Source organism: Mustela nivalis, assembly GCF_964662115.1.
Source record: "Mustela nivalis genome assembly, chromosome: 1".
NCBI classification, from domain to species: Eukaryota; Metazoa; Chordata; class Mammalia; order Carnivora; family Mustelidae; genus Mustela; species Mustela nivalis.
In genome coordinates, this window is record NC_139020.1 from 53255152 (window position 1) to 53274715 (window position 19564).

General features: G+C 35.1%; 1 long non-coding RNA gene across 1 annotated transcript in view; it reads right to left on the reverse strand.

Annotated features, from left to right (window-relative positions):
• Positions 1-12994: 12994 nt before the first annotated feature.
• LOC309847114 overlaps positions 12995-19564 on the reverse strand; it is a 234207-nt gene continuing 227637 nt past the window's right edge. Inside the window, exon 5 of the long non-coding RNA XR_014302326.1 lies at positions 12995-13085. This is a non-coding gene — a long non-coding RNA (uncharacterized lncRNA). The remainder of the gene's footprint in view (positions 13086-19564) is intronic.

The following is a 19564-nucleotide window of genomic DNA, read 5'->3' on the forward strand; positions in this document are numbered from 1 at the left end:
GAAAGATCACAAGTAGGCAGAGAGAGTGGGGAAGCAGGTACCTTGCTGAGCAGAAAGCCTGCTGCGGGGCTCGATCCCAGGACTCTGTGATCATGACCTGAGCTGAAGGCAAAGGCTTAACTCACTGAACCACCCAGGCGCCCAAAGCCACATTTTTAATCACAAAAACAACTTGAAATAAATATATTAGTATATTATCTTACTTTTGCCAAAACCAACTCTGTGTGTTTGCACAAGTATAGAGAATGATGTGGATATATACATCCCACACTGTATTTCCCTTAGTGAAGTATACTAAAGAGAAGTATAAGGGGAGCCTACTAAGTTTTTTTTCCCATACATTCTTACGTGATTTATTTTGTTAAATTAAGCATTATTAACTTTTTAATTAATTTAAAAACTAACAAAATTTAAAAATCGAAGTCTTATTCATCTGCGTTCTCCTTTCTTTGGTTAATTATTGTTATCTTAGTCTTCTGTTGTGACAGGAAACATTCACTGACTTTATTTGAGAGTACCCACTCAGCCTGCACTCTGAAGCAGATTTATCTTTGATTCTGTTAGTCAGAAAAGATTCTGTTAGAACAGATTCTGATCTTTTGGAAGTTCTTTCCTTTGACACTTTTCCAAGCCTATAAGTTCCAGTAGGTAAATTCTATTTATAATAGTGGTTCTCAACATGGCGTGAAAAGGACGGAACAGAATTACCTAAGGAATGCTCAACACACACATATCCCTCTCTATTTGATACCTGACCCTGCCAACCCCTATGTGATCAATACTATGGTGAGCCACCGTTACTAATGGGAATGTGCTTCATGACTTAGTATGTTAGAATCAGAAAAGTTTGGCAGTCGCTGATCCATAAAATGCTTTTGATGAGGATCCCAAGTCAGAGATGCCCAATTCTCTTCAGCAGAATAGATCAATTCACTCTTCTGAATAAATCCATAGATTTCAACATGAAAACCTGGAAGATAAGAGTAATTCAATGCTTACTGATATTTTAAGGTTGAGTATCATCACATACTTTTAGATTAAAAGAGAACACTTTATTTTACAAAATGACAACTACAAGTCAAGAGAGCCATGTTATTTTATCAATACCTCACATGTTAATGATTTATGGATCCTGGGACTTTAATGCAGATATGAAAAGGATTCTATTTGTCTCATGAGGAGGCCCAATCTGAGCCTGAAAGGAAGGAGGACTTTTTAAGCACCCAGAATTTTCTCCCTTAACTCTATCTTTAAACTCTCCTTCATTTATAATGGAAGCTTTAGTGCACTTTTGGCAGGGAAATGCTTACTGAGCTGAGTATCCCCTGTTATCTTTCTCTCTGATGCTATTGAAATTTAAGGGTCATGGGCAGTTTGATACAGATGGTGTCATTGTGACCCAGGCATTTTGTCATCATGATGGCCTATATGATTTCTAGTATGTGAGCTACTCCTCAAGAACTAGTGGATCCACCTGGAAGCTGCTCCCTCCACTCCCACCTGTGCCTAAAGTAGGGATTTGAGTCCCATGAGAAATATATTCCCAGTGCTGTGCCCTGTGGAGCTCAGAGTCCTAAGACCTGGAATGATTCCCACTGTGACAGGCAAGAGAGAAAAACCTTCTGACCATCTGGTTAGAAAGAGTATAATATTATTTCAGGCATATATTCAGCTCAAATAACTCTTCAGTATGGATACTAAAGCACTGAAACTGATTCTTGGCAAACAGCATGCTTCCTTTTAACCCCATGGACATAGAGAGAGAACAATTTTCAGTTTATTTTCCAAAGCCCTTCCCTGGCCAAGGGGGTTGCATTGATTTAGTGATTGTTAATGGGCAGCCAAAATATTGTCCCAGAGCTGGAGCCAGCAGAGTGAACTTGTGCATGGAGCCAAAGGTCAACCTCTGAACACAGTGTCTTAAGGGAGTGCACAGGGTCTGAGCCTGGCAGTGGAGTATGTGATGTCCACTATTGAAAGAGACAAGGGTACAGAAAAAGACAGGGAGGTTAAAGCACAGTATTGAGAAAGAGCATATATAAAGGTAGATAACTGAGAAAGGGTTAATAGAAGGATGGAAAGAAAGCCGAGAATAAGGCAAAAGCCAATTTATAGATGTCCATAGCAACTGGGTAAATGTGTTCATTGCATGTAGAGAAGAATCAGTGTTAGGGTTTCTTTCACCCTCACAGAGATCCCTCAAGTGAAGGAATTGATCCGCAGAGAGGTAACTTTTCTAAAAATTATCTTTAATTAATAATTTTATGTAATTTTTTAATTTTGCATTTTCTTGTGGATTTTTGGGTGGCAAGAGTAAGGAGCAGACACTGCTGAGGATGGCTGGCAGTGCAGTAAATTGGACAGTGTGATTTTGAGTATCTGTGAGTGTTTTGGAGAAGAAATCACCACCTGACTACTTCTAGTCTCCTTAGAATAACACATTTTTAAGAATATGTGAAACAAATCCATTTTCTTTCACTCACTGAAGATCATCCCTTTCCTTTAAACTATCTTGACCAGTATTTTCCCATGTCTATATCCTCATGTTCCTGTTGTTTGTGTGTTTGTTTGTTTGTTTGTTTTAATTTGTGGTCCAAATGCCCCTGTTTAGAGTCCTGCAGTGGAGCTCTGACTAGATTTGAACCTTGAGATTCTCATAATTCCATCAGCACAGCTCTTTAAAGAACTGCAGGGAGCTCAGTCCTGTGTCAACTTCCATAGGCATTACTACATGTTTTTCCCCCTACCTGATAATAGTAGCTATGAACTGTCACCAATATTTATTGAACATTTTATTGATGCCAGACACTATGCACTAAAGTTCATATTTTACTTTAATCCTCATAACTGTGCTATAAAATATTATTTTCAAATTACATATAAAGAAACTGAGTCTCAGAGAGGAGAGCAAAGACAGCAATTGACCAGACAGGATTTCAGTCAGGCCTGCATAACTCTGTAGCTCATCCTCTTATCATGCATGGAGAAAAGAAATGGAAAAAAAGAAAAAAGAAAAAAGAAAAAGAAGGCTAGAAGGCTATTTACTATTGAAAAACCTACATAATAATACAGAAAAATACTTTAAAAATTTGAAAGGATTTCTTGAAAAGCAAGACTCTCACTGTTCTTAAAAACAGAATAAAACAAAAGAATATATTCATTGCTTTCTTGGAATATAATGAGCTCTCATGATTTCTCTCTGTATCATGTAGAGAATTAGTCTGGTCTTCTAGTCCCTGGAGATGCAATTTTGTGTTTTTTTGTTTAAAGTAATTTTTTCCTTAAGTGAACTGAAGTGATTTGTAAAATAGCAAAGGTCTATGCAACATTCCAAACAGCAAGGGAATTTCCCACACATATGAAAAGCTAGTGGCTGTGACTGAAAATAAAATGTGTCTGTATCAGCTATTGCTGTGTGAAACTGTAAGGAAGATTATTGAATCTGGAAATTCCAATACATGCTTTCAGTTCTCCTTTGAATATTGAAAAAAAGAAGTAAACTAATATTGACTGAAAGTCTCCTGGCCCTAGCATTTTGCTGAGTAATTTTCACAAAAGTTTCTCATTTATTGCACTCAGAGCATCTTTTGTGAAATGCCTCACTATTCCTATTTTACCAAAGAGAAATGCAAGATCCTGCAGCTAAAATATGACAGACCCAAGAATCAAATATCTGTCTTTCTGACTTCAGAATTTGAAATAATTAGCCACATGGAAGTTCTGTAGATGCCTAATATGACTCTCCTTCAGATTATTTCATCTTCGAACTTCTAGGGAATTTGCCATCCTGATAATTTGAGCAATCTCAGCAAAAAGAAGTTTCTCCAATTTCTCTAGAGTTATCTGACTGAAATATATTACACACAGAAAACTATACTTATGGCTATTGATTATTTTGTTTTTTCATTGATAAAATCCAAAGCATTACACTGATAAAATTCAATCTTAATGGCAGCTCTCTCCCTATGTTTATTTTTTTTGTTTTGTTTGTTTGTTTGTTTGTTTGTTTTTAGAGAGAGCTAGAGAGCAGGGTGGGGAGGGGCAAGGGGAGAGGGAGAGAGAATCCTAAGCAAGCTCTATTACCAGTCAGAGCCTAACACAGTACTTGATCTCACGGCTCCAAGATCATGACCTGATCCAAAACTGAGTCAGATGCTTAGTGGACTGAGCCACCCAAGTGTCCTCATATGTTTTAGATTGCCAGTAGGATACCTAGCCACATCATAGGTACAATATCAATGTAGATTACAAAATCTGTTTCCTAAAAGCCTGTAGTCTCTCTGTTTGATACAGGAAAGATTTAAGAATCCATAAGTGACTAGATTACAGCTTTGACTTCCCTTCTAAATTCTAGTTCCTGCCCATGGCAACCATCAATTTACTCTTTTTGTGTGTGAATATGGTGTTTTCAGATTACATATATAAATGAGATCATAAAGTATTTATCTTTCTTTGTCTTTTTTCACTTAGTTTATCCATGTTGTTGCAAGTTGCAGGATTTCTTTTTTAAAAGCTGAATAATATTCATTGTGTGCATATGTGTATATGCGTGTGTGTGTACCACATTTTCTTTATCCATTAATCTGTTGATGGACACTTAGTTTTCCCTATATTAGTTCTTATAAATAATGCTGCAAGAACTTTGGAGTGCAGATATCTCTCTAGGACAGTGATTTCATTTCGTTTGGATTTATACCCAGAAGTGAGACTACTAGATCACATGGTAGTTTTAGTTTTTTAACTTTTTTGAAGAACCTCCATACTCTTCATAGTGGCTGCACCAATTTACATTCCTACCAATGATGCATGAGAGTCTCTTTTCTCCATAGCCATATGTTACAATTCTGAAAGTCAGAAATCCAGAATGACACAACTGGGTTCTGAGCTCAAGGAATCACAAGATTGAAATCATGGTATCAGCCAGTCTGAATCCTAATTTGGAGGCTCTTGGGGTGGGAAATCTGTTTCCAAGTTTATTTGTCATGATGGTAGAATTCAATTCCTTGCAGTTGGAGGACTGAGCACCCTATTTCCTTGCTGTGTCAAAGGGACTGTTTTTAGTTCCTAGAGACCACCTGCATTCCATTTTATGTGGCTCTCCCCAACTTCTGTAAGCAATTGTGTTAAATCTTCCTATTTCTTTGAATCTCTCCCTCCTGGGGGAGCCCAGTCCCTTTTAAAAGCTCATCTGATTAAGTCAGGCTCACCAAAGATATATTTCCTTTCAAAAAGTCAACCAGTTTGGGTCCTTAATTGAATCTGTGAAATACCTTCAGAATAGCTCCTAAATTAGTGCTTGATTAAATACCTAGCACATAGGAGGCCATCTTGGAATTAATGACTGGAGATAGTGAAGGTCATCTGAGAATTCTGTCAGCCACACATATACTTGGACATTTTCTTAATAGCCATTTTATTACTTTAGCTCATGACATATTTTGACAAGCCCAAGACTACTCCTTTCCTTGACTATGAACTCCTTAAAGGCAGGAAGTTTTTGTTACTTAGTATGGAATATCAGGAACTCACACCAATCCATGCACATTAAATGGTAGTTTGATAGATATGTGAAAAGTTGTATTTTCTAAAAGCACTTTCAGCTTATTTAGCAAAAATACCCATTTTTGCAGCTCAAATCCATCTGCTAATCTCTGTTTCAAATATGTGAAATCACTAAGTTAATTTTCATGGTAGCCAAAGTTAGCAAGTAAGTTTTCTCCCCTCTCAAGTATGTGCTTCTTTTTATAATCCCTGAAGAATCAAATAACAATTGAAACAAATTTTGAGATCTTATTTTAAAATATATTAATTACAGAAGCACTATCTTTAATTCTTATAAATTTCCAGATAAAATATTTCATCTCCCCCTTTGCTCTAATGTTGAATTATTTAATTTATATTCCAAATGAAATATTTTAATTGGAGAAAATATAAATGTATTAACTTTCTCTGAAAATAAACGAAAAAGAAGAAAGTTTTTTTTATAGTACTGCAGTACACAAATCACAGAACAGTGCAAATACCTCTATTCAACAATATTCAGTAACTCTCAGGTTAGTAACATAAAAAAGACTCTTTCAGAACCATTTATGTAAATTCACAATTACTCTGTGACCCTGACTTATAACGAACCAAATTATTTTATAGGTAAACATAGCCAGTATCTTGGTCCTTTTCTAGGACAAATAGGTTATTGGTAAGTTGGTACATTTCCCAGTTAATGGCATAGAATTAAATTAAAATACATTATATAAATGGTATTAACATACTCTGTGATTGAATCACTTAAGAAAAATGATAATGTTAATTAAAGTTATGCACTGCTGGGTTCATCAGCAAGTACCCAGACTGACACAGAAAGCTTAGAATATAATTTTTTCCTCTTTAGAAATTAAATTGGAAGTAGTGGTGATACTCAAAAGAAAAAAAAATCTACAAGATGAGTACCTCAATAGTTTACAAAATTATTCCATCAGATAACAAGGAACAGATTTATGATAAAGGGCGAATCTGAATCCTATACCCATAGTACCCTAGTTTTTTGCCTTCTTTTCAGTGCTTAGCATCTCAAAGGAGTTCTCTAAGTTTCAGTTTTTCACTTAATATTCACTCCTCAGGACAGAGGATCATAGAGGAAGGGAGGAAAAAATGAAACAAGACAAAACCAGAGAGGGAGACAAACCATAAGAGACTCTTAATCTCAGGAAACAAACTGAGGGCTGCTGGAGTGGAGGGGGGTGAGAGGGATGGGGTGGCTGGATGATGGACATTGGGGAGGGTATGGGCTATAATGAGAAATAAATAAATAAATATTTAAAAAAATTCAACTCCTCATTCCACTCTAGTCCCGATTTTACCTTCTTTGTATGAAAGACGTCTTGCTAAATAAAGTCATAGATGATCTCATATTATGAAACCAAATAGCCTTCCAGCAGCACACTGTTGGGCATAGTTCTCCCCGGAGCTTCTGAAACATTCCATTCCCTAAGTTGCCTCTTCCAACTTCAGGCATTCCATCTGAGTCTCCGCTGCAGGCTTATTCTCTACTGCATGGACACTAACATTAGCATTTCTTAATACTTGGTCACAGGTTACTTGCTATTGTCTCCGCTCTTTGCTTAAGCAATCTCAACTATGATTACAGTTCTATTAACAGCTAGTCCTCTTCCAGTGTCTCTTTCTCACGAGTGGTACCACCAGTCATCCTGTCAACTTTAACTACTCAACATTTCCAAGAACTACCCATTCTTTTTCATTTCAGCTGTCATCACCAAAGTAAAAGCCACCAGAAGATCGTACCCTCACCAATACAATTCACATTCTAACCAGCCTCCCTGCCAGCTTGCTTCTGCTGATGAGTTCTCTGTACTGTGGCTAGAATGAAATTTTCAATGAATAAATACTACCAACACCACCCCTCAAAATTTAGAAATGCCTTTGCATTGTTCACATGATTAGAATAAAATTTTAACTTGCTTTTCAAGGCTGCATTATCTAATTCTTGCTCACTTCTCTAATCTCATCAAGACCTCACCTCAGTCTATGCTTCAGCCACACTGTTTTATTTATTCATTTATTTATTTATTTAACCATATGCTTCAACTCCTTTAAGGGCTTTGCAGGGCTTCCTCACCCACCACTCTTTAGTCCACTTAACTCCTTCTCATACTTTAGATCTCAGCACACCAGTCACTTAATAGAAAACTACCTTCCATCACTCCTCAGATGGCTCTAGATGTTTTTCTTTGTAGCAAGTTACAAATTTATTCAAATGAGTGGTGGGAAATGAAATTTTAAAAATAAATTCATATGCCAACCTTCCAAGTCAACTTTGTTTTACCACATCACCTATGAGCTTTTTTTCTTCCTTCTTCTTCAATATTTAGCTACTTGGAATTGCTAGGCTTAGAGAGCCACTTAATTTCTTGAAGAACCAATTCAATGATCCCTTCGGCCTCAACTCTAATAGATGATGTTGAAAAGTCTCCTATCTGTGTCAAACAATGAATATAAAAGTAAATTCTCATTACAACCATATTTATACAAGTAGTATTTGCTGCCAACTAGCCCTTTTTTAGTACTCTAACGTTCTTCCTCCTGTTTGTTAAATCTAGAGCAAGCTGGTAATTGACCAAGATAGCAAAGAATATACTTTCAATGTTTTTTTCATTTTTATTATAATTTTATATTACAAATTTTAATCTTCAATCTCACATTATGCTCCTCAGTCCCAATATATATTTGAGAAGAAAATGTTTAAAATGTAAAATCTTCTAGGGGTGCCTGACTGTCTCAACCAGATAGAAATGTGACTTTTGATCTCAGGATCATGAGTTTGAGCCCCACGTCTGGTGTAGAGATTACTAAAGATAAATAGATGGAGAGAAGAAATAAAGAAAGAAGAAAGAAATCTTTTAGTCCTATCACCAGAAAAATGTCTAGGAATTATAACCTAGAAGATTTTATTTTATCCAAATATGAACTCCTCCTTTTTACCTTATGTCCCTAATTCCTAGCTCAATGCTAAGATTAGCATTCAATTTTTTAAAATATTTTTTCTTGTGATGGGTGTAGAATATTTCATGAGACTAGTGTTCTGTGGGATGTACTCTAGGAAGGTTGATTCAGAGCACGTCAGAAGAATACAAAACATCTTTAGCATTTTATATTGTATAAAGATTTAGTACATAATTATACTAACAACCATCTAAAAATATATAAATAGGTTCATGAAAAATAACAAAAAATCTAATCTAAACAAAAATCTCAGAATAAAACAAGAAGCGTTAAAGTATGGGCAGAATCTGAATAACACAGGGAAGGGAAAATTCCATAATAGTCTAAAGGCATTCATCAATTTCTTAGCTAGGAAGAAATTGGAGATTATCATAAGAACTATGTGTATTTGTATTAACTTTTTTGTAATAACTTAATAAGCTGTACTGGGAGAATCACTGTGTTTAATGTTCATATTCTGAAGTGTAGTTTCACTTACCATCAACTAATTATTTCATTGTCTTCCTTATGATGTTATAGGTTATAAAAACTCATCCAGATGTTACATAAGAAATCTAGCTTTAGTGGACCTTATATGACTATTGCAGTCAAAATTCCAGTGTCAACTGGAATCAGGTAATATCATTTCATACGTTAACATGTTCCTTATGCTTATTCTCTACAGTGCCTTATCCTGCCCTATTTTTGTCTGGGTAGATAATGCAATAAAATTTGGATATTTCTGTGAAGTGTTTTGATTAAAAAGAGCTACACTACAGAACTGGTTATTTAAAAATTCTCTATTACTAAAAATTAATAATTTTCACCCTCAGGACGCCTGGGTGGCTCAGTGGGTTAAGCCTCTGTCTTCAGCTCAGGTCATGATCTCAGGGTCCTGGGATCAAGCCCCACATTGGGCTCTCTGCTCAGCAGGGAGCCTGCTTCCCCTCTCTCTCTGCCTGCCTCTCTGCCTACTTATGCTCTTTTTCTCTGTCAAATAAATAAATAATATATTTTTAAAAATCTTTAAAAAATATTAATTTTCACCCTCTTTCCTTCTAGTCATATAGTAAGAATTCACATTTGATAACTTTCCTATTCTCAAGAGATATTTTAGAAGTTCTTCAAGTTATCAGAAGTTTTTTGTATAATCCTGTGAGGTCATATTTAGCAATAGGGTTATTATGCACACTCATGTGCACGCACACACACAAAGAGTACACCTTCACTCACCCAGAGATGAACATTCAAAATTCACACATGAATGTTTTGATCTACTGCAAGAGGATTAGAAAAGTTAAGCTTCTAGAAAACAGAAGAAAAAAAGACATACTTCTCAGTTGATTTTATGAAGTTGGTATTATCCTCATACTAAAAGCAAAAAAAGACAATATAATCAAAGAAAATGAGAGAGAAATATTCCTTATGACTATAAATGTTAAGTATCTTTTTTTAAAGACTTTATTTTATTTATTTGACAGACAGAGATCACAAGTAGGCAGAGAGGCAGGCAGAGAGAGAGGAGGAAAGAGGCTCCCTGCTGAGCAGAAAGCCCGATGCAGGGCTTGATCCCAGGACTCTGGGATCATGACCAGAGCCGAAGGCAGAGGCTTTAACCCACTGAGCCACACAGGCGCCCCTAAATGTTAAGTATCTTCAGAAAATATTAGCAAATAGAATTCAGCAATATATAGGAATTACACATAAAGGCCAAGTAAAAATATAAACAATCCCATTAGAAAATGAGCTTAAGAAAAAAAAAATTCACCAAAGATGATAGATAGATGGAAAATAAAAAATATGAAGCAATGTTAAATGACCTAGAAATTAGGAAAATATGATTAAAACCACAATGAGATATCAATACACACCTATCAGAATGGCCCAATAAAATGTTTTTTAGCCACGTTAAATGCTGGCAAAAATGTGGAGAAACTGGATTCCTCATACATTGCTATGGGAATGCAAATCCACTTTAGAAAACAGATTCCCAGTTTCTTAAAAACTAAACTTGTAACTATCATATGACTAGTAACTGCCTTCTGTCATATATCTCAGAGAAACGAAAACTTAATGGCATGTAAAAACCTGTACATGAATTTTATAGTAGTTTTATTCATATTAGCCCCAAACTGGAAAAAATTCAGACGACCTTTAACAGATAAATGGTTAAAGAAACCATGGTACATAAAAAAAAAAAAAATACCATGGGATACTACTAAACAATAAAAATGAACTATAGATACACACAAAATTTTAGACGAGTCTCTAGAGAATTATGCTGAGTGAAAAAAACCAATCCTCCAAAGTGTACATTCTGCATGATTCCATCTACATAATCCTCTTGCAGAAATGACAAATTATAGAGAACTGATTAGCATTTACTGGGATCAAGAAAGAGGTAGAACATATTAGAAGTAGATTCAACACACACACACACACACACACACACACACACCCCTTCTCTCTCTCTCTCTCTCTCTCTTGCTCTCTCTCTCTCTTTCTGATTCATCCAGAATGTCCCAAATGGGTGTTTTCATTTTATTGCAAGAGGACCCGGAGAAAAGTGTACATAAAATTATACATAGACAACGTATGTGTCTTTGATAACAGTGTTCATTCTCTTCAATCTTTCCTCCCATAACAAACAGCTGACTTCTCTTTTGGGGTCCACCTTTTATGGACTACAAAGAACTTTCCATATAATATTATCACATAATCTCTCTTTTAAAATATTATCTGTGGTAGTTTAAGATGTTGTGCCTCTGAGAGATACATTTTTTATTAATTTTTTATTTTTTATAAACATATATTTTTATCCCCCCAGGGTACAGGTATGTGAATCACCAGGTTTACACACTTCACAGCACTCACCATAGCACATACCCTCCCCAATGTCCATAACCCTGTCCCCCTTCCCCCAACCCCCCTCCCCCCAGCAACCCTCAGTTTGTTTTGTGAGATTAAGAGTTACTTAATTTTATGTATGTATGTATGTATGTATGTATTTACTTATTTTATTCTTCTATTGAAGTGTAGTTGGCAAACAATATTACAGAGGTAATCATATTTTAAACAGGGATTTTAAATTTGGATAACACCAAAAAACCAAAAGAATGTATGTTGGTGGAATTACTAGCACCAGGTTGGTAAGATTATGTGTGGCATTAGCCTTGTAGGGATATTTTTAAAAATCACACTGTACAGATCATTCTGTTCTGGAAAATGTGTGGCTGTATCGTATACTGGCAAAATTGTGTGAATGGATCAGCACAATCAATTCCTATGGCAGATGGTTCCTGACTTAACGACAGTTCATCTTAACAGTTTTTCAACTTTACGATAGTGTGAAAACAATATGCATTTAGTAGGAACTGTACTTTTAAATTTGAATTTTGTTCTTTCCCAGGCCAACAATATTTCAATTCTCTCTGGTGACGCTGGGTAGTGGCAACCCCCACTCAGCCACACAATCATGAGGGTCAACAATCAATACATTTACAACCGTTCTATACCGAATAACAATTCAGTTTTTCACTTTCAGTACAGTATTCAGTAAATAACATGGGATAGTCGACATTTTTTTTTTTAATGAACTAGACTTTGTGTTAGATCGTTGGCCAACTGTAGGCTAACGTAGGTTTGAGCACATGTAAGGTAGGCTAGGCCAAGCTATAATATTCAGTAAATTAGGTGCAATCGAGCGCATTTTTCACTTAGGATCTTTTCAACGTAAGATGGGTTTATCAAGATGTAATGCCATTGTAAGTCAAGAAAGATCTGTACTGGGAAAATAATTCAAATATGTAAATCTGATGATAAGCCAGGAGAATTATTAATGTCTACAAAGGGACATACAAGAAGTAGCATTCATAAGGCAAATGTAATGTTTTGTAAGGTAACCTGTTACTAAGGACATTATAAAGTAATCAATTCACCTATAAAAAGACTTTTTATAGAAAATATATTAAAGAGAAAAGTAAAGCTAAGTACATCAGTTAAGCTGATCTTACTGCCAACCAAAGACTAAATAAAATAAGGTCCCCAGAGAATCCTAGATAAACTCAGAACATTTTGAAAAAAATCATTTATTCAAGCAGAGTCAATTTCAATTCCTACATCTGTACTGGCTCACAGAAGAGCTTTCATTTATCAAACAAAATTAAAATTTTGTTTGATCAGCATGATGGAACCAGTCAAACTCCATATTTGAGACCCATTCAAATCCACCTGGGGGCAGAGGGAAGTTTACCAGGGAACTTTGGGAGCTCACTTCATTTCCTTAATTCCAACTCCAAATGGTAGCTCTGATCTCTTATTAACTTGAGAAAATCATGAAATCAGAGTGAAAACAGCATCAGAGGAATCCTGGCCGTTGTCCCAGCTCCCCAGTTCCTACAGCAGTCATCACAATTTTCATTGTCTACTGTAGAGACTCAGGAAGGGACCCTGTGAGCAGCTGTCCCAGGGAACTGGATATGATTTACTACGCAGGTTATTACGCCTAATCCATATGAATAGGAGATGGGCCCTAAGACTGGACAGTGGGTGGTATCTCTATTGCTTCGAATGCTTCAAGCCTTGGGTCTCTGGAAAAACACAGAGAGGAAGATCATTTAACATTTTGCTGCTTCTGCTTCTTCTTCTTCTTCTTCTTCTTCTTCGTCTTCTTCTTCTTTTCTGATGGTACAATTCTTAACTCAGTGAGTTAGAGATGGGCAAGCACAAATAATGCTTTCTCAGCCTTCTTGAAATGCTAACCAACGATAAAAATGTTATGCAGTGGTGCTTAAAATCTAATGCCATTTTGAAAACAAAAATCATGAATTCCTAAGTAAAAATAATTACACTGCAAAATAATACTACAAATGCTATTCAGATAAAAAGACATGTAAATGCAAGTAATCAATCCCCTAATAGATTCCCTTCATTGGCCCATTTCTCCTCCCCACCTATTCTATACAAAGATTTGCTTAAGATGCTTATACTACTTTCCTTCTGGAATATTCTTTAGGTAGAGTGCTTGAGCAAGGATATGCATAAGGATAAGCTATAAATTGGAATGAAGGTTAGGAAGAGGATAACACAAGGTAAATAGCATGCAGATGAGATATTAACTTTAAGGAAAAGAAAGTGAAAACATTTTCTAAATGACTTTAACATATTCTGAAACCTATAAACTACCATTCATCCATAAAATAGTAAGGTATTATACCTAGAAATTTCTGGTAAATATATATTGTATGCCCCATTTGTGATATTGGTTTAAATGTTATTTTGAATATTAAATTTAAAAACAAAACTGAAAAATCCACAACCCTACAAGAGTTATCTTCCCTCTGTATATACATTATCTTTGAATAAGCATACAAACTTCCTCTACTAAGTTACCTCAATTTTAAATTGAAAAGGCTAAATTTGTGATTTGCTGCTCACAGCCTCTCCACTTTTGACCTACTTTATCTTCCAATAGAGAAATCAATGGCAGGCACTTGGCTGCAGAGTTTGAAGACCCTGCTTAGCCATGCTTGAAGAATTGGTCTGAGCCATTAAATCCACCTCTCTCTCCCCCAATTACAACACACACACAGACACACACACACACACACACACACACAAAATTAGAAGAACAGATAATGTCATGGTAAACAATTTCCTACCAATTTTACTGGGGAAAAATAAGAAAATGTTCTTAATCACTAATATAATTTACCAACTCTTTCTCATGAGAAAGTATTCATAATGCTATTATTAGGATTAATGTTTTTCACTGCCTGAGAAGCCTGCTGTCTCTAGCTTGCTTTCAGTTCTAAGGAGAGGAGTCTCAAGTCAATAAATGACCATATTTCATATACAACATAATTACAGATATATTTATTTGCTTCTTGTTATTATTAATGACAACCATTTCCATTGAGATTAATTGCAAAATAACTTGGAAACTGACAGATACAGGGATTTGAGCTCTTTTAGATCAAGGACTATGTTAAAAAGAGAATTATTATCAAAGTTTGGTGTGCTTTTTATAGATTTCTTTAATAGTTTGCAATGTACAGACTCTATTTTCATCTAAAGTAAGCCCCCTTTGTTGAAATCCTGAATCACAATTATCAATTCCAAAAAAAGGAAGGAATTAAGATACAAATAATTATTTTTTTTCAAAGTATAATTTATAGAGTTGGCATCTGAGCTCAAATAATAATTTCAAACAATTTGGAAGCAGTTTTCATATAATTTCATGCTCTATGAAAAATCCATTTGGAAACCATGTGTGACATTTGTTATAAATAGTACATTATACGTACATCCCTCTGTTTCTCCACTTTTCATCAACTGCTACCTAACATATTTCCAAGGGGGGCAAAAGTCTGCCATCAGTCTAAAATCACTAGGACATATGAGCTGCAATCATCATTCAGACTTCCATACCCTTATGTCCTACATGGGAATCGAAAGAATTACATTTAAAGAACCTATTGGAAGCCACATGATGTGATAAGCACTGGGTGTTATACACAACTGATAAATTATTGAACACTACATCTGAAACTAATGATGTACTATATGTTCGCTAACTGAATTTAAATTAAAAAAAAAAAAAAAAGAACCTCTTGGAGGTTAGCAGTTGTGCTTTTCTACTGCAGAGACCTTATATAAAGACTTGGGTTTCTCTGCACTTCTTTCACTTCTTTCAAAGGCTATCTGGGCATGAATTGAATGGGATATATGCTAAATGATAGGGCTGTATCTTAAGGTTTGATAAGGCTAATATGCTGTTTTAATTGCTCTTTTGATGAGACAGAATAAAGTTTGAGGAAAGAAAGATATAGATGGACCAACATGGAGGTTATTTTTCCTCTAAAGTAAGACCAAAGGAAAATGAGAATGTTTTTCTTCCATTTCTTATTAATTGTATAATCCTAAATATTTATTTCTGCCACAACAGAACTCTATTGATTGTCCTTACTATCTGTTGTGTTAAACATTAGCATAAACATATAGGAATTAGTAAGCAATTCATCAGCTTTTCCTGAGGGATAGCTCTGACCATGGTATGAGTTATTGACTTAGTTTCCTTGGTTAGAGAGTTCTGCTAGCTAAGCTCCATCCAGATTACGACCTTTATGGAGTTACACATATTGCTTTGTTCTAGGGTCTCATAACCTACATGGAAAGCCACTATGTATGTTTTTATGTGTTAATGCGCTGCTGATCAAAACAGCTGAGAGTGTGTAACTGGATGAATAAAAATCCATCACCAGGAATAGAAAAGCCAATTATAACTACTGATTGTGGGTCAGCGGCTTCGTTTCTGCATACAGACAAAAATTACTGAAATTGACAGAAAAGAAAAAATATGATATGCTTTCTGTAAGAATTTAAAAATCTGACAAAGGATAGGAAGTATGGGGAGGCTGGTTAATCACAAAACTATATAAAAACAAAAACAGCAGACATATAAATTGTATTAGCATAAATATAAAATGCACAGACAACATTGGTTCCTTGTATAGAAACTATGTTCGTGGGGCCAAAAAAGCCATGATTCTCCAGACTGCTCTGATTCTCCTCTACATTCATTGGGGACCAGATTTTAAGACTTTATCCATCACAAATATATGTATTACCTATTACATTCATAACTTATTATGCAGGAAGGACATACTTTTATATATTACCACAGCACAGAAATGTTTTTTGACACATATAGATTATCCCAAGAATGTTTTATTTGTATGTTTTTCACATCATGATAGTATTTTTGCCTTCATCTTTACAAGTCTGAGTGTGTTTTTTAGGGATTAGCATATAACAATAGGGTTAGGAAGGGGGATGAGATTAATAATTACCATGAGATTATTACCCATTAACCTATTCACTTATCAAAGGAGGGGTCTAGAATTATTGATGCTTTTCTCTCTGATATGTAAAGCACCTGATTTCTTGCCTAGCCCATAGGAGCATGGTATCAGTGATTGTTACTTTTTTTTTATTCTTTTTTTAATAAAGATTTTTATTTATTTGAGAGAGAGAAAGAGCATGAGCAGGGGGGAAAGCAGAGGGAGTAGTAGACTCTCCACTGAGCAGGGAACCTGATGTGGGGTTCCATCCAGGAACCTGGGATCATGAGCTGAGCCAAAAGCAGATGCTTAACTGAGTGAGTCACCAGGCATCCCACTTCTTTTTATTCTTATCTTCATTTGTATTTATAGGGCTGAAACATTTCAGTAGGCCTTGTGAAAAGATGAAGTTCAGCAACATTATGAAGTGCTTATTTTTAACTCTCATTCATTCTACAAATGCTTATGGAGTTCCTAAGTGCCAGCTCTTATTACATTGATGTAGTGTATATAGCTCAGCCTACAGGTAGAACAGACAACAAATGAGGCATTCAATATGGTCTTTGGACTTTAACAGAGATGAGAAAGGTATGCTAGAATTATTTTGAAACAACCGCAGAAGAGGGTTGGGGTAGAAGACAGTCCAGCTGGAGAGAGCAGACAGTACAAATCCCCACAGAAAAGAACAGAAAGTATGGAACATACAGGGAACTGAAAGTACTCAAAGGATTCCAGGATCTAAGTGAATTATGTGAAAGTATCATTGCAGTGATATAAAATATAAAAATCAATCAAGACCCCAAAAAGCTAAATCACTGGGAATCTGGATTAGCTATATAAATACAATTTTCTACATGAAAAAGAGGCTGTGTGGTTTACACTATGGGCAAACGTGTCCTAGCTAACCATACAGGTGATATAGCTAAAGAAATGGTTTTTCAGTAAGGTAAATCTAAAGTTTCACAATCTCTCTTTTTAAATTATTCTAATGTTGTTACAGAGATGATTGAGATATTATTTATTATATTTATCCTGTAACTTTTTTTTATAAAATAAACAAATTTAATAAAACGTTTCAAAGTGATATATTATGTTCATAATAATTCATTATTTTATGGTATCTCTTTACTAATATAATTTATCCTTCACTGAACTTGTAATACCTTTCATATTAAATTATTCTCAGTATAATTTAGTTTGAGTCTGTCTAATGCTAAATGATGCTTGTTAGTAGCTGAAACTGCAGATTGGACACTGAGTAAGCAGAGAGGGATGCTGTCATTTTCTGTAATGCACATAAACAGAGTTTATAGGCTAAGAACATTTATGTTTGTACATGGAAACAAAATAACTGCTTTAAAAGTATATTTGTTTACATATAATTTGACTTGATGAGGTTTGACCTTCATTGAAAGCACTGCCATATGGAATATTGAAAAGATATTTTTAACATAATTTCTTTGAGATCTTCTCATTGTGAATTCTCCAGTGAATTTCTGACACTTTCTGAGATGATAAAGAAGACTAACTATCTTTCTAAATAGTAAAAAAATACCAGATAAAGAAATCTGTTTTCATATTAATTTGAAAACTTACATTTTGTCCACCGAACAACACTTGGGTCATTAAGAGATTCTGAGCATGGACAAAACAATCCTCTTCCTTCTCCTTCAACTTCTATATCTTGATGGAAAATTATTAAACTTCAAATTATTTTTCTTACTGGCATTTCTCCTTAATATTATTATTAGGCTTCCAGGAAATTTTAACTTCTTGCTACTGTCTATTGTAACAAAATTGGACAAGCAGAACAAAACAAAGAAAATCACTGCAATTTGAGAATGACTTTTCATTCAGTAAATGGATTTCACCTCCAAGTCAAAATGAAGAATGATGATTTTCTGGAACATTTAAAAGACTAAGTACCCACAGAACAAAGTTAAAACCAGCAAAGTGGAGAATGGCTAATATAATATATGACACATATCTTAAAACACAGAAGACTTGTGATATAAAAAGAAAGTTAACAAATTCAAGGGAAAAAAAATCTCTAACCAACCAATAGCTGACTTGCAAAGATACAAAATATGCTACAGACCAACAAAAAGCAGTTAAGACTTCTCACGTTACTGACCTTCTGACCTTTTAAATTCAATTTGCTCATTAAGAATGAAATGTTAATTATGCTGACCAGTAAAATTAAGTGTAGCAATATATGAGTTGCTTCAGGTTTAAAAAACAAAACAAAACAGGGGACTAATGGCTGATGGAATCAGATGATAGAAAGATAAAATTTGTACTAAGCTCAAAAAAATTTTTTCTCTTTTTTAAATTCAAGCCATGAGCACATGCTGCCAAAATACCAGATTCTGCACTCAAATCCTCTGCCAAATGTTCATCTAAAAGGAGGGCGTGCAGTGATATCCAAGAGCACCATTGGATCAGACAGCCTTATAGTTATCCAATGTATTTGTGAGAAGAAAAAGAGTGGTATAGAAACCAAGGCAGAATCCAGCCAGGTCTCCAACAGTTTATAATGTGCACACACTCTTGATTTTTACAGAATAGTGTGTGAGGCTCAAAAAACTAGTTTGTGTCTGGAGAAGTCTACAAGTAATGTTCATGTAAAGACAGAAAATACATTCCTTCCCTTTTTTTTCATAGATGTCCAAAAGAAAAAATATTATCATTTGTGAAATGCCTTCCATAAAAATTTCCACCAAAACAATTATTAGTGTCAAAGCAAAAGTAACTGTGACTCTTTCATGTGGACAAATAAGAAAATTTTAAACTCGGGCACTGATTTGGAAATTAACATAACTGAAACAATTTTAGTTAGTTTACTTTCAAAATAGTGTTAAGAAAAGTTCTGATGAATAACACAGTGTATTAAAAAAAAATAGTAGAGGGGTGCCTGGGTGGCTCAGTGGGTTAAAACCTCTGCCTTCAGCTCAGGTCATGATCCCAGGGTCCTGGGATCGAGCCCCACATTGGGCTCTCTGCTCAGCAGGGAGCCTGCTTCCGCCTCTCTCTCTGCCTGCCTCTCTGCCTACTTGTGAACTCTGTCTGTCAAATAAATAAATAAATCTTTAAAAAATAATAATAATAGTAGAACTAGAAGGAGCCCTAATTTTTAATACTAACTCTAACACTTTCTAGATGTGTGGATTTAAGGGAGTTACTTAAACATTTTGTGCAAGAAATCAATTATGTTCATTAACTCTAGA